The sequence below is a fragment of the Triticum aestivum genome, chromosome 4A (assembly GCF_018294505.1).
Source record: "Triticum aestivum cultivar Chinese Spring chromosome 4A, IWGSC CS RefSeq v2.1, whole genome shotgun sequence".
NCBI lineage: Eukaryota > Viridiplantae > Streptophyta > Magnoliopsida > Poales > Poaceae > Triticum > Triticum aestivum.
In genome coordinates this window covers 746,823,768-746,837,794 of record NC_057803.1, presented here as the reverse complement: position 1 = coordinate 746,837,794, position 14,027 = coordinate 746,823,768, and positions in this window count along the sequence as shown.

Genomic DNA, 14,027 nt, shown 5'->3' with positions numbered 1-14,027 from the left:
GTTAGAGTACCGGGATGAGATGTCATGTGGGCGGTGACGCCCGAGTCCATGTACCAGGCGCCACCGGTACCAAGCATAGCTGGTGATGGGGCCGAGTGCAGGGCGGCCAAGGAAGTAGTGTCCCATAACGGTGAGACCGGCAGCGAGGCCAAGCCGCCATAGGCTGAACCGGGGTGGGCGGAGCATGGCCATCGGCCATCGGCGTGGCGAGCAGAGCCGCGGAGCTGGCACTGGCCGGCTGCGGCGTCACGGCGAAGTAGGCCGGATGACCCGCCGGAAAAACCTACGGCGTGGTGAAGGGATCCGGCGCGTCCGCATACATGTAGCCTAAGAGAGACGACGCGGCAGAAGACATCGCAGCGGCGGCGGCACGAGCGGCGGCGACTGTGGGGATGGGCGGCGGCAGGGAGCGGAAGACTAGGTTTAGGATCGGGAGACGGAAACTGATACCATATAGTTTGGGAAAGTAACTCTCGATGATTGATCGGTGCACCAGGCACCTATATATGAATACAGAGGGGGCCACAACCTCAACTATACAGAGGAATTATGAGGTGGACCCAAGACACAATATACATCTATCAGACAGGAAGCAAGTAGGTGGCAAATTTACCAACATCTATCTTACAACTATTGAAGATGACCTTAGAGATTTTGCAAGGGCACCCGTTGGTGTAATTGTAATTCTAAAAGTAAAACTGGTGATCTGGTGAGAGAAAAATGGAGGCAACGGCAACAAACCAAAATAAGGTCACCGACGGCAATGCGCGGACGTGAAGTAGAGGATACGGGCTAGCTTTTCGTGTGGCGTGGGCCGAAGCAAGCGGTCGAACCCGGCCGAAATTACGCCCTAGGTGCTGCAGCCTGCAGGTGCGACTTAAGTCCCCCAGCTCAGCTCCACACGCCACGCACAAATGGAAGCCGCCGTCCTACTCACGCGCGCACCCACGCACGCATTCTGGTTGTTCTCGTGGCGTGCCGGCTCCCAAGCAGCAGCAGATCCTTGTCCGAAGCGTGTCACACATAATCTTGATCGAAACGCCGAACCGAGGTACAGTAGGTATTGTGCAGTAAACTTTAATGCCAAGTACTTACTCCGTTCAGAAAAGCTTGTTTCTCAAATAAATGTAACCATTTAAGGAACAAGGTTGCGACAAGTTTTTTCAGACGGAGGAAGTACGTAGGGATCAGACATTCAGACTACTACATATACATGCTTCCTGTCAGACCAGTAAACGGCCCAGTAAACGGCCGTAGGATTAAAATCATCCTAATCGCCCAAACCTAGCGTGCGGGCCTGATGGCAGTTAATAAATTGTTTTCGTGGATAATGCTTCCGAGAACAATACGCTGCTGGTGGTTAATGCTCTGGTGCATGCTCTTAATGGACTGATTGACTGCTTCCGAGAGCAAATGCTTCCTAAAACTATTCTGTTACTAGTTTCAAAAATAAAAAGTACAATTTGTTTATTTTTTCAAATTAGCCAATATATTCAAAATGAATATTTTTTTTGAAATTCTGGAACAATAATTTAAATTATTGAACATTTTTAAAAATTCAGAAATATTTTCTGCAAAATTGAACTTTTTTTAACAATGCATGATGATTTTTCATATTCGTGAACATGTTTTAGATTTTAAAACATTTTTTAATCCCCGAACCTTGTTCAAAAGTTGTGACATTTGTAAAAAATCACGAGCAGCTATAAAACTCGTGAAAATTTTGTAGAATCCATGAGTATTTTTCTGATATTCATTAAGAAGTTTTAAATTATGAACATTATTTAAATTCATGATTTTTTTTATAAATCTGTGATTTCTTTGGAGTTAACAAATAAAATAAATTTATGAGTATTAAAGTTTTTCAAAAATACTTTAGTAGAATGTCCGTTTTAATACTTTCATGTGGGACCCATGATCCAACTGGACCCTTAAAGACGGGTCCACTTTGAAGGACAAAACTTTGGAGCTCTTATAGGCTTGGCTTCTATTCATAGGGAGATTAGTAATTGTACCTTACTTGTGAAGAGATTTTGACAAGAACACAGCTCCAACTCCTTCGCTCTGTTCCTTACTCTCTGCCTGAGTGGGTAATCCTCTGCTTTGATGAAGCTGCAGCAGTCCACTGAGTTTCCTTGAAAATTTACTCACTTGTCTGAATAATTTCTTCTATCGTCACAACTTTCTACTATTTTTTTAAGGGTGCTCACGGCAGTTGCCATTTGGTAACTTTCTACTAATTAAAGATTAAAAAAAATTCAATCATCCACGGCACTAGAGACCACACATGACTGACTAGGGGGGAGTTCGCGACGCCACACAAGCCGATCAGGGCGGCACATTGCGCTGCAATCGTGACAGCAAATGATTGTATTTTTTATTTGCTGCAAAAAACGACACAGACCCTAAGAATAATATATCGCGTTTCTATCATTTATGCCAGTAGTTGTATTCCATTATTCAATTTTATCATCAGAAATTACAACTGCTCAAAAAATACCATCGTTCCATGAAATGCTTGTTCAAAAATGACATTTAGATATATAAAAAATCCCATCATTTTATTAGATGTTTGCTCAAAAATGTTGTTAGACATCATTATTGTCAGGTCAAACCCTATCGCCATGTTATATAACAAAAATACCCCTAGACCCACATGTCAACTCTATCTATCTCACAATGATAAGTATGGGCCCCACTTGTCAGGAGTAGGCAAGCCAATTTAGAGAAAAATAAGAACGTTGTTTGGATCAAGTGAGACCCACAATTTATTGTAGTGAGATGGAAGGAGAGTTGACATGTTGGCCATAGGTATTTTGGTCATTATAACATGGCAAAGGAGATTTGAGCTGACAATGTCCTAAGGAATTTTTTAGTACGCGCTTAACAAAGCGACGGTATTTTTGAGCAGTTAAAATTTTTAGTGGCAAAACTGAATAGTGGTATAAATGGTAAAAACCCTAATATAGAATACACCGAGGACTTTGCACCACCGAACGACCATTGTCGCCTCCAGGACGAGCCGCCGGTGACACCGAGGACAGTAGTATAAAAGGTAAAAACACGAATATAAATTACACGTCGGTGTGGCCGCTCCCCTGCCAGAGCCGGCTTGATTTCGTTGATGACACAGATAACTTTTTATGCAAGTTCCCCTAAGGACCAATGCCATAGGCTCGCAATCGTCGTCATTGAAACCTTGAGTCAATCTGAAGCATCTGGCACCAAATTATTCTATTTCAATACACAAGGCAAAACAAATATGCGAGCAAACCAACTGCTTGAACCCCCAAAATTAGTATTCCCTACTATCCATCTTAATTGTCAATGATTTAATACAACTCAACAGCAATTAAGATGGATCGAAGGGAGTAAAATAATCTTTGTGAGCAATTCTAACTATCAGAGGACACTTGTACACATCTCCTGCACTATGATTTGTATTTATCTACATATATATTCATATACTACATTAAACCTTTATCAGGACATTTTTTATGGACATGAATGCTCTAGAATGCTCTATCAGTATTACAAAATTAAGATCTGGTAATGAAAACACATAAACACACAACAAATGATCTAATTGACCACAATAATCTACGTAGTAATGTGCATTTTGTCTTTATAAAATTTCTACCTAAGAGAGATTCATGAATGAAAGCTTTTATTGACAATATCTGAAACAAAATCTTAAAAAAAAATAACACAACACTTGTCACAAAACATTCACTTTAGAGTGAACAACTAATATCCATTGACATACTTATGTACTTTATTTTTCTAATTATTGTAAAAAATATACTAATTAAAACATTATTATGATGAACAATCATGATAAGTAAAAAAGTTGAATATAAATAAGTAATCATTATTATTTTGAACTCCTCAAAATGGACACTATACGTATGATCTTATTGAAGGAAATATGCCCTAGAGGTAATAATAAAGTTATTATTTATTTCCTTATATCATGATAAATGTTTATTATTCATGCTAGAATTGTATTAACCGGAAACATAATACATGTGTGAATACATAGACAAACAAAGTGTCACTAGTATGCCTCTACTTGACTAGCTCGTTAATCAAAGATGGTTATGTTTCCTAACCATGAACAATGAGTTGTTATTTGATTAACGAGGTCACATCATTAGTAGAATGATCTGATTGACATGACCCATTCCATTAGCTTAGCACCCGATCGTTTAGTATGTTGCTATTGCTTTCTTCATGACTTATACATGTTCCTATGACTATGAGATTATGCAACTCCCGTTTACCGGAGGAACACTTTGGGTACTACCAAACGTCACAACGTAACTAGGTGATTATAAAGGAGTACTACAGGTGTCTCCAATGGTCGATGTTGGGTTGGCGTATTTCGAGATTAGGATTTGTCACTCCGATTGTCGGAGAGGTATCTCTGGGCCCTCTCGGTAATACACATCACATAAGCCTTGCAAGCATTACAACTAATATGTTAGTTGTGGGATGATGTATTACGGAACGAGTAAAGAGACTTGCCAGTAACGAGATTGAACTAGGTATTAGATACCGACGATCGAATCTCGGGCAAGTAAACATACCGATGACAAAGGGAACAACGTATGTTGTTATGCGGTCTGACTGATAAAGATCTTCGTAGAATATGTAGGAGCCAATATGGGCATCCAGGTCCCGCTATTGGTTATTGACCGGAGACGTGTCTCGGTCATGTCTACATTGTTCTCGAACCCGTAGGGTCCGCACGCTTAAGGTTATGATGACAGTTATATTATGAGTTTATGCATTTTGATGTACCGAAGGTTGTTCGGAGTCCCGGATGTGATCACGGACATGACGAGGAGTCTCGAAATGGTCGAGACATAAAGATTGATATATTGGAAGCCTATGTTTGGACATCGGAAGTGTTCCGGGTGAAATCGGGATTTTACCGGGTTACCGGGAGGTTACCGGAACCCCCCGGGAGCCATATGGGCCATCATGGGCCTTAGTGGAAAGGAGAAAGGGGCAGCCCAAGGGGGCTGCGCGCCTCCCCCCTTCCCCTAGTCCTATTAGGACTAGGAGAGGTGGCCGGCCACCCCTCTCCCTCTTTCCCCCTTGGGAATCCTAGTTGGAATAGGATTGGGGGGGGAGTCCTACTCCCGGTAGGAGTAGGACTCCTCCTGCGCCTCTCTCTCTTGGCCGGCGCCCCCTCCCCCCTTGGCTCCTTTATATACTGAGGTAGAGGCACCCCAAAGACACAAGTTGACACAAGTTGATCCACGTGATCGATTCCTTAGCCGTGTGCGGTGCCCCCTGCCACCATATTCCTCGATAATACTGTAGCGGAGTTTAGGCGAAGCCCTGCTGCTGTAGTTCATCAAGATCGTCACCACGCCGTCGTGCTGACGGAACTCTTCCCCGACACTTTGCTGGATCGGAGTCCGGGGATCGTCATCGAGCTGAACGTGTGCTCGAACTCGGAGGTGCCGTAGTTTCGGTGCTTGATCGGTTGGATCGTGAAGACGTACGACTACTTCCTCTACGTCGTGTCATCGCTTCCGCAGTCGGTCTGCGTAGGGTACGTAGACAATACTCTTCCCCTCGTTGCTATGCATCACATGATCTTGCGTGTGCGTAGGAAAATTTTTGAAATTACTACGAAACCCAACAGTGGCATCCGAGCCTAGGTTATTGATGTTGATGTTATATGCACGAGTAGAACACAAGTGAGTTGTGGACGATACAAGTCATACTGCCTACCAGCATGTCATATTTTGGTTCGGCGGTATTGTTGGACGAGACGACCCAGACCAACCTTACGCGTACGCTTACGCGAGACCGGTTCCCTCGACGTGCTTTGCACAGAGATGGCTTGCGGGCGACTGTCTCTCCAACTTTAGTTGAACCAAGTATGGCTACGCCCGGTCCTTGCGAAGGTTAAAACGGAGTCTATTTGACAAACTATCGTTGTGGTTTTGATGCGTAGGTGAGATTGGTTCTTACTTAAGCCCGTAGCAGCCACGTAAAACAAGCAACAACAAAGTAGAGGACGTCTAACTTGTTTTTGCAGGGCATGTTGTGATGTGATATGGTCAAAGCATGATGCTGAATTTTATTGTATGAGATGATCATGTTTTGTAACCGAGTTATCGGCAACTGGCAGGAGCCATATGGTTGTCGCTTTATTGTATGCAATGCAATCGCGATGTAATGCTTTACTTTTAAGTGATAGTCGTGGAAGCATAAGATTGGCGAGACGACAACGATGCTACGATGGAGATCAAGGTGTCGCGCCGGTGACGATGGTGATCATGACGGTGCTTCGGAGATGGAGATCACAAGCACAAGATGATGATGACCATATCATATCACTTATATTGATTGCATGTGATGTTTATCTTTTTATGCATCTTATCTTGCTTTGATTGACGGTAGCATTATAAGATGATCTCTCACTAAATTATCAAGAGGTGTTCTCCCTGAGTATGCACCGTTGCCAAAGTTCGTCGTGCCCAGACACCACGTGATGATCGGGTGTGATAAGCTCTACGTCCATCTACAACGGGTGCAAGCCAGTTTTGCACACGCAGAATACTCAGGTTAAACTTGACGAGCCTAGCATATGCAGATATGGCCTCGGAACACGGAGACCGAAAGGTCGAGCGTGAATCATATAGTAGATATGATCAACATAATGATGTTCACCGATGAAACTACTCCATCTCACGTGATGATCGGACATGGTTTAGTTGATTTGGATCACGTGATCACTTAGAGGATTAGAGGGATGTCTATCTAAGTGGGAGTTCTTAAGTAATATGATTAAATTGAACTTAAATTTATCATGAACTTAGTCCTGGTAGTATTTTGCAAATCATGTTGTAGATCAATAGCTCGCGTTGTTGCTTCCCTGTGTTTATTTTGATATGTTCCTAGAGAAAATTGTGTTGAAAAATGTTAGTAGCAATGTTGCGGATTTGATCCGTGATCTGAGGTTAAATCCTCATTGTTGCACAGAAGAATTATGTCCTTAATGCACCGCTAGGTGACGGACCTATTGCAGGAGCAAATGCAGACGTTATGAACGTTTGGCTAGCTCAATATGATGACTACTTGATAGTTTAAGTGCACCATGCTTAACGGCTTAGAATCGGGACTTCAAAGACGTTTTGAATGTCATGGACCATATGAGATGTTCCAGGAGTTGAAGCTAATATTTCAAGCAAATACCCGAGTTGAGAGATATGAAGTCTCCAACAAGTTCTATAGCTAAAAGATGGAGGAGAATCGCTCAACTAGTGAGCATGTGCTCAGATTGTCTGAGTACTACAATCGCTTGAATCAAGTGGGAGTTAATCTTCCAGATAAGATAGTGATTGACAGAATTCTCTAGTCACCATCACCAAGTTAGTAGAACTTCGTGATGAACTATGACATGCAAGGGATAACAGAAACGATTCCCAAGCTCTTCGTAATGCGGAAATTGACGAAGGTAGAAATCGATAAAAACATCAAGTGTTGATGGTAGACAAGACCACTAGTTTGAAGAAAAAGGGCAGAAGGAAGAAGGGGAACTTCAAGAAGAACAGCAAGCAAGTTGCTGCTCAAGTGAAGAAGCCCAAGTCAGATCCTAAGCCTGAGACTAAGTGTTTCTACTGCAAAGGGACTGGTCACTGGAAGCGGATCTACCCCAAGTGATTGGCGGATAAGAAGGATGGCAAAGTGAACATAAGTATATTTGATATACATGTTATTGATGTGTACTTTACTAGTGTTTATCGCAAACCCTCAGTATTTGATACTAGTTCAGTTGCTAAGATTAGTAACTCGAAACGGGAGTTGCAGAATAAACAGAGACTAGTTAAGGGTGAAGTGACGATGTGTGTTGGAAGTGGTTCCAAGATTGATATGATCATCGTCGCACACTCCCTATACTTTCGGGATTAGTGTTGAACCTAAATAAGTGTTATTTGGTGTTTGCGTTGAGCATGAATATGATTTGATCATGTTTATTGTAATACGATTATTCATTTAAGTAAGAGAATAAATTGTTGTTCTGTTTACATGAATAGAACCTTATATGGTTACACACCCAATGAAAATAGTTTGTTGGATCTCGATCGTAGTGATACACATAATCATAATATTGAAACCAAAAGATGCAAAGTTAATAATGATAAGTGCAACTTGTTTGTAGCACTGCCGTTTAGGTCATATTGGTGTAAAGCGCATGAAGAAACTCCATACTGATGGAATTTTGGAATCACTTGATTATGAATCACTTGATGCTTGCGAACTGTGCCTTTTGGGCAAGATGACTAAAAACTCCGTTCTCCAGAACAATGGAACGTGCTACTGACTTATTGGAAAAAATACATACCGATGTATGCAATCCAATGAGTGTTGATGCTCGTGGCAAGTATCATTATTTTCTGATCTTCACAGATGATTTGAGCAGATATGAGTATATCTACTTAATGAAACACAAGTCTGAAACATTTGAAAAGTTCAAAGAATTTCAGAGTGAAGTGAAAAATCATCGCAACAAGAAAATAAAGTTTCTACGATCTGATCGCAGAGAAGAGTATTTGAGTTACGAGTTTGGCCTTCAGTTAAAAAACAATGTGAAATAGTTTCACTACTCATGCCACCTGGAACACCACAATGGTGTGTCCGAACGTCATAATTGTACTTTATTGGATATGGTGCAACCTATGATGTTTCTTACCGATTTACCACTATCATTTTCGGGTTATGCATTAAAGACAGCTGCATTCACGTTAAATAGGGCACCATCAAAATCCGTTGAGACGACGCCTTATGAACTGTGGTTTGGCAAGAAACCAAAGTTGTCGTTTCTTAAAGTTTGGGGCTGCGATGCTTATGTGAAAAAGCTTCAACCTGATAAGCTCGAACCCAAATCGGAGAAATGTGTCTTCATAGGATACCCAAAGGAAACTGTTGGGTACACCTTCTATCACAGATCCGAAGGCAAGACATTCGTTGCTAAGAATGGATCATTTCTAGAGAAGGAGTTTCTCTCGAAAGAAGTGAGTGGGAGGAAAGTAGAACTTGACGAGGTAACTGTACCCGCTCCCTTACTGGAAAGTAGTTCATCACAGAAAACTGTTTCAGTGACACCTACACCAGTTAGTGAGGAAGCCAATGATAATGATCATGAAACTTCAGATCAAGATACTGCTGAACCTCGTAGATCAACCAGAGTAAGATCCGCACCAGAGTGGTACGGTAATCCTGTTCTGGAGGTCATGCTACTAGATCATGATGAACCTACGAACTATGAAGAAGCGATGGTGAGCCCAGATTCCGCAAAGTGGCTTGAAGCCATGAAATCTGAGATGGGATCCATGTATGAGAACAAAGTATGGACTTTGGTTGACTTGCCCGATGATCGGCAAGCAATTGAGAATAAATGGATCTTTAAGAAGAAGACTGACGCTGATGGTAATGTTACTGTCTACAAAGCTCGACTTGTCGCAAAAGGTTTTCGGCAAGTTCAAGGGATTGACTACGATGAGACCTTCTCACCCGTAGCGATGCTTAAGTCCGTCCGAATCATGTTAGCAATTGCCGCATTTTATGATTATGAAATTTGGCAAATGGATGTCAAAACTGCATTCCTGAATGGATTTCTGGAAGAAGAGTTGTATATGATGCAACCAGAAGGTTTTGTCGATCCAAAGGAAGCTAACAAAGTGTGCAAGCTCCAGCGATCCATTTATGGACTGGTGCAAGCCTCTCGGAGTTGGAATAAACGTTTTGATAGTGTGATCAAAGCATTTGGTTTTATACAGACTTTCGGAGAAGCCTGTATTTACAAGAAAGTGAGTGGGAGCTCTGTAGCATTTCTGATATTATATGTGGATGACATATTACTGATTGGAAATGATATAGAATTTCTGGATAGCATAAAGGGATACTTGAATAAAAGTTTTTCAATGAAAGACCTCGGTGAAGCTGCTTACATATTGAGCTTCAAGATCTATAGAGATAGATCAAGACGCTTGATAAAGTTTTTCAATGAGTACATACCTTGACAAGATTTTGAAGTAGTTCAAAATGAGACAGTCAAAGAAAGAGTTCTTACCTGTGTCGCAAGGTGTGAAATTGAGTAAGACTCAAAGCCCGACCACGGCAGAAGATAGAAATAGAATGAAAGTCATTCCCTATGCCTCAGCCATAGGTTCTATAAAGTTTGCATGTTGTGTACCGGATCTATTGTATACCCTACACTGTGTTAAGCAAGGGAGTACAATAGTGATCTAAGAGTAGATCACTGGACAGCGGTCAAAATTATCCTTAGTGGAATAAGGAAATATTTCTCAATTATGGAGGTGACAAAAAGGTTCGTCGTAAATATTACGTCGATGCAAGTTTGACACAGATCTGGATGACTCTAAGTCTCGATCTAGATACATATTGAAAGTGGGAGCAATAAGCTAGAGTAGCTCCGTGCAGAGCATTGTTGACATAGAAATTCGCAAAATACTTACGGATCTGAATGTGACAGACCCGTTGACTAAAATTATCTCACAAGCAAAACATGATCACACATTAGTACTCTTTGGGTGTTAATCACATAGCGATGTGAACTAGATTACTGACTCTAGTAAACCCTTTGGGTGTTGATCACATATCGATGTGAACTATGGGTGTTAATCACATGGTGATGTGAACTATTGCTATTAAATTACATGGCGATGTGAACTAGATTATTGACTCTAGTGCAAGTGGGAGACTGAAGGAAATATGCCCTAGAGGTAATAATAAAGTTATTATTTATTTCCTTATATCATGATAAATGTTTATTATTCATGCTAGAATTGTATTAACCGGAAACATAATACATGTGTGAATACATAGACAAACAAAGTGTCACTAGTATGCCTCTACTTGACTAGCTTGTTAATCAAAGATGGTTATGTTTCCTAACCATGAACAATGAGTTGTTATTTGATTAACGAGGTCACATCATTAGTAGAATGATCTGATTGACATGACCCATTCCATTAGCTTAGCACCCGATCGTTTAGTATGTTGCTATTGCTTTCTTCATGACTTATACATGTTCCTATGACTATGAGATTATGCAACTCCCGTTTACCGGAGGAACACTTTGGGTACTACCAAACGTCACAACGTAACTGGGTGATTATAAAGGAGTACTACAGGTGTCTCCAATGGTCGATGTTGGGTTGGCGTATTTCGAGATTAGGATTTGTCACTCCGATTGTCGGAGAGGTATCTCTGGGCCCTCTCGGTAATACACATCACATAAGCCTTGCAAGCATTACAACTAATATGTTAGTTGTGAGATGATGTATTACGGAACGAGTAAAGAGACTTGCCAGTAACGAGATTGAACTAGGTATTAGATACCGACGATCGAATCTCGGGCAAGTAAACATACCGATGACAAAGGGAACAACGTATGTTGTTATGCGGTCTGACCGATAAAGATCTTCGTAGAATATGTAGGAGCCAATATGGGCATCCAGGTCCCGCTATTGGTTATTGACCGGAGACGTGTCTCGGTCATGTCTACATTGTTCTCGAACCCGTAGGGTCCGCACGCTTAAGGTTACGATGACAGTTATATTATGAGTTTATGCATTTTGATGTACCGAAGGTTGTTCGGAGTCCCGGATGTGATCACGGACATGACGAGGAGTTTCGAAATGGTCGAGACATAAAGATTGATATATTGGAAGTCTATGTTTGGACATCGGAAGTGTTCCGGGTGAAATCGGGATTTTACCGGGTTACCGGGAGGTTACCGGAACCCCCCGGGAGCCATATGGGCCATCATGGGCCTTAGTGGAAAGGAGAAAGGGGCAGCCCAAGGGGGCTGCGCGCCTCCCCCCTTCCCCTAGTCCTATTAGGACTAGGAGAGGTGGCCGGCCCCTCCTCTCCCTCTTTCCCCCTTGGGAATCCTCGTTGGAATAGGATTGGGGGGGGAGTCCTACTCCCGGTAGGAGTAGGACTCCTCCTGCGCCTCTCTCTCTTGGCCGGCGCCCCCTCCCCCCTTGGCTCCTTTATATACTGAGGTAGAGGCACCCCAAAGACACAAGTTGACACAAGTTGATCCACGTGATCGATTCCTTAGCCGTGTGCGGTGCCCCCTGCCACCATATTCCTCGATAATACTGTAGCGGAGTTTAGGCGAAGCCCTGCTGCTGTAGTTCATCAAGATCGTCACCACGCCGTCGTGCTGACGGAACTCTTCCCCGACACTTTGCTGGATCGGAGTCCGGGGATCGTCATCGAGCTGAACGTGTGCTCGAACTCGGAGGTGCCGTAGTTTCGGTGCTTGATCGGTTGGATCGTGAAGACGTACGACTACTTCCTCTACGTCGTGTCATCGCTTCCGCAGTCGGTCTGCGTAGGGTACGTAGACAATACTCTTCCCCTCGTTGCTATGCATCACATGATCTTGCGTGTGCGTAGGAAAATTTTTGAAATTACTACGAAACCCAACACTTATATCTATGCCAAGTAGAATACTTATTCACATGTAAAAGGTCATATATAAGGGAAATATTTGCAAGATGATTGCATATTTTGTAAGATACCGTGTAGTTGTACCTCCTACGTACACATGTCCTTTTGTGTGCGATATATAGGGATGTGGGCTTCCATTACAAAGTTTTAGTACAATCGATGTACACTAATTTGGCCGAGAGATGCAACGGATTTAACTTTTGTGTACTACTTTTACATCATTATTAGTGCTTCCCAATTGCACTACAACAGACATTTAAAAAAATTCCACGAAATTAGTGTTCCATAGTTCTCTTGGAGAGAATAACTTTAATGGCTACTTTAAACTTTTTTTGCGAGTAAAACTATTTTTATTTCAAATTTTCTTTTGACACAAAATGTTATTAGCAAAGTGATAATTGTACACATATTGCATATTCAGGGTTAATTTGGACAAATGAGATATTTCAAATAAATTCTGAAAATATATATAAACTAGTAAAAATAACGTGCAAAGATATATACCCTGTTTGACATGAGAAAAATATCTAAAGACTCCGCGAGAAGGGAAGGGGAGTGTATCTCTCTCATATGCCGGGGAAAGAAGAAAAGAAAAATGCAGGCGCGCCAGTGTACCATAGTACACAAAGAAAAGGATGTGGGAAACGAGTATTTCATTAATCTCCTTGGAGAATAAACAAAAAATGCGCTTCATGGCCTACTAGCGTGGCCAGCCTAACTGTGGCGATTGCGGTCTCCTGGTTCCCGGGGCCTCGGAAAGCTCCCGGTTAATTACTCCCGCAGGTTGCTCCGCGGGATACCTCCGATTAAGCCGTGTGGTCGTCTTCATCGTCTTCGCTTAGCGTCCTCCATGCATGATGATGGTGATGTGTGTGTGGGCAGCGGCAGAGCCCGTGTCCTCGTCGGTACACGCGCCGCAAGTGGCGTGGCCTTAGCGGTGGCCGCGCCCGCCCTCGCCGTCGTGCCTCGTCGGTCTTGGCGGCATTGGAGTAGTTGATGTTGGGGTAGCATGGGTCGCGGTCGGCTCAGACTTCTCGACGACATGTTGCTTCATCGGGGTGTTCGAGGGGCTACGCCTTGCGGGAGTAATAGTTTGGAGAGACCGGCGTCAGTATAAAAACTAAGGCGCGCTCGCATGGGCGTGGTCGGGGTGGTTGGCACCTCGTCTCGGCTAGACGCCAGGTATTCGGCGGTCCGCCAAGGCAAAGGTGCTGCCTCACGAGGCCGTGGAAGGTGGCGTTGTAGAGGCCGCGTCGCCTTGGGCTGGTGCTACGCCAAAGGGTGACCTGTAGGCCGGCGACGTCATGGACCTGTACGCCAAGGACCTGTTCACCACGGTAGGTGCACCTCTCGAAGCAGGGACCGGTCTTGTACATCGTCGCTGCAATCTTCGGTTCGACCAAAGATTTGTACGCCATGAAGGGGGAAGCGAGTCCGGGGCCGCGTCGTCACCGAGCTCTGGTTCCGCCCCGCCGTGTCCTCCAAGAATGTGGTGCAAAACCTGTACGCCTATGATA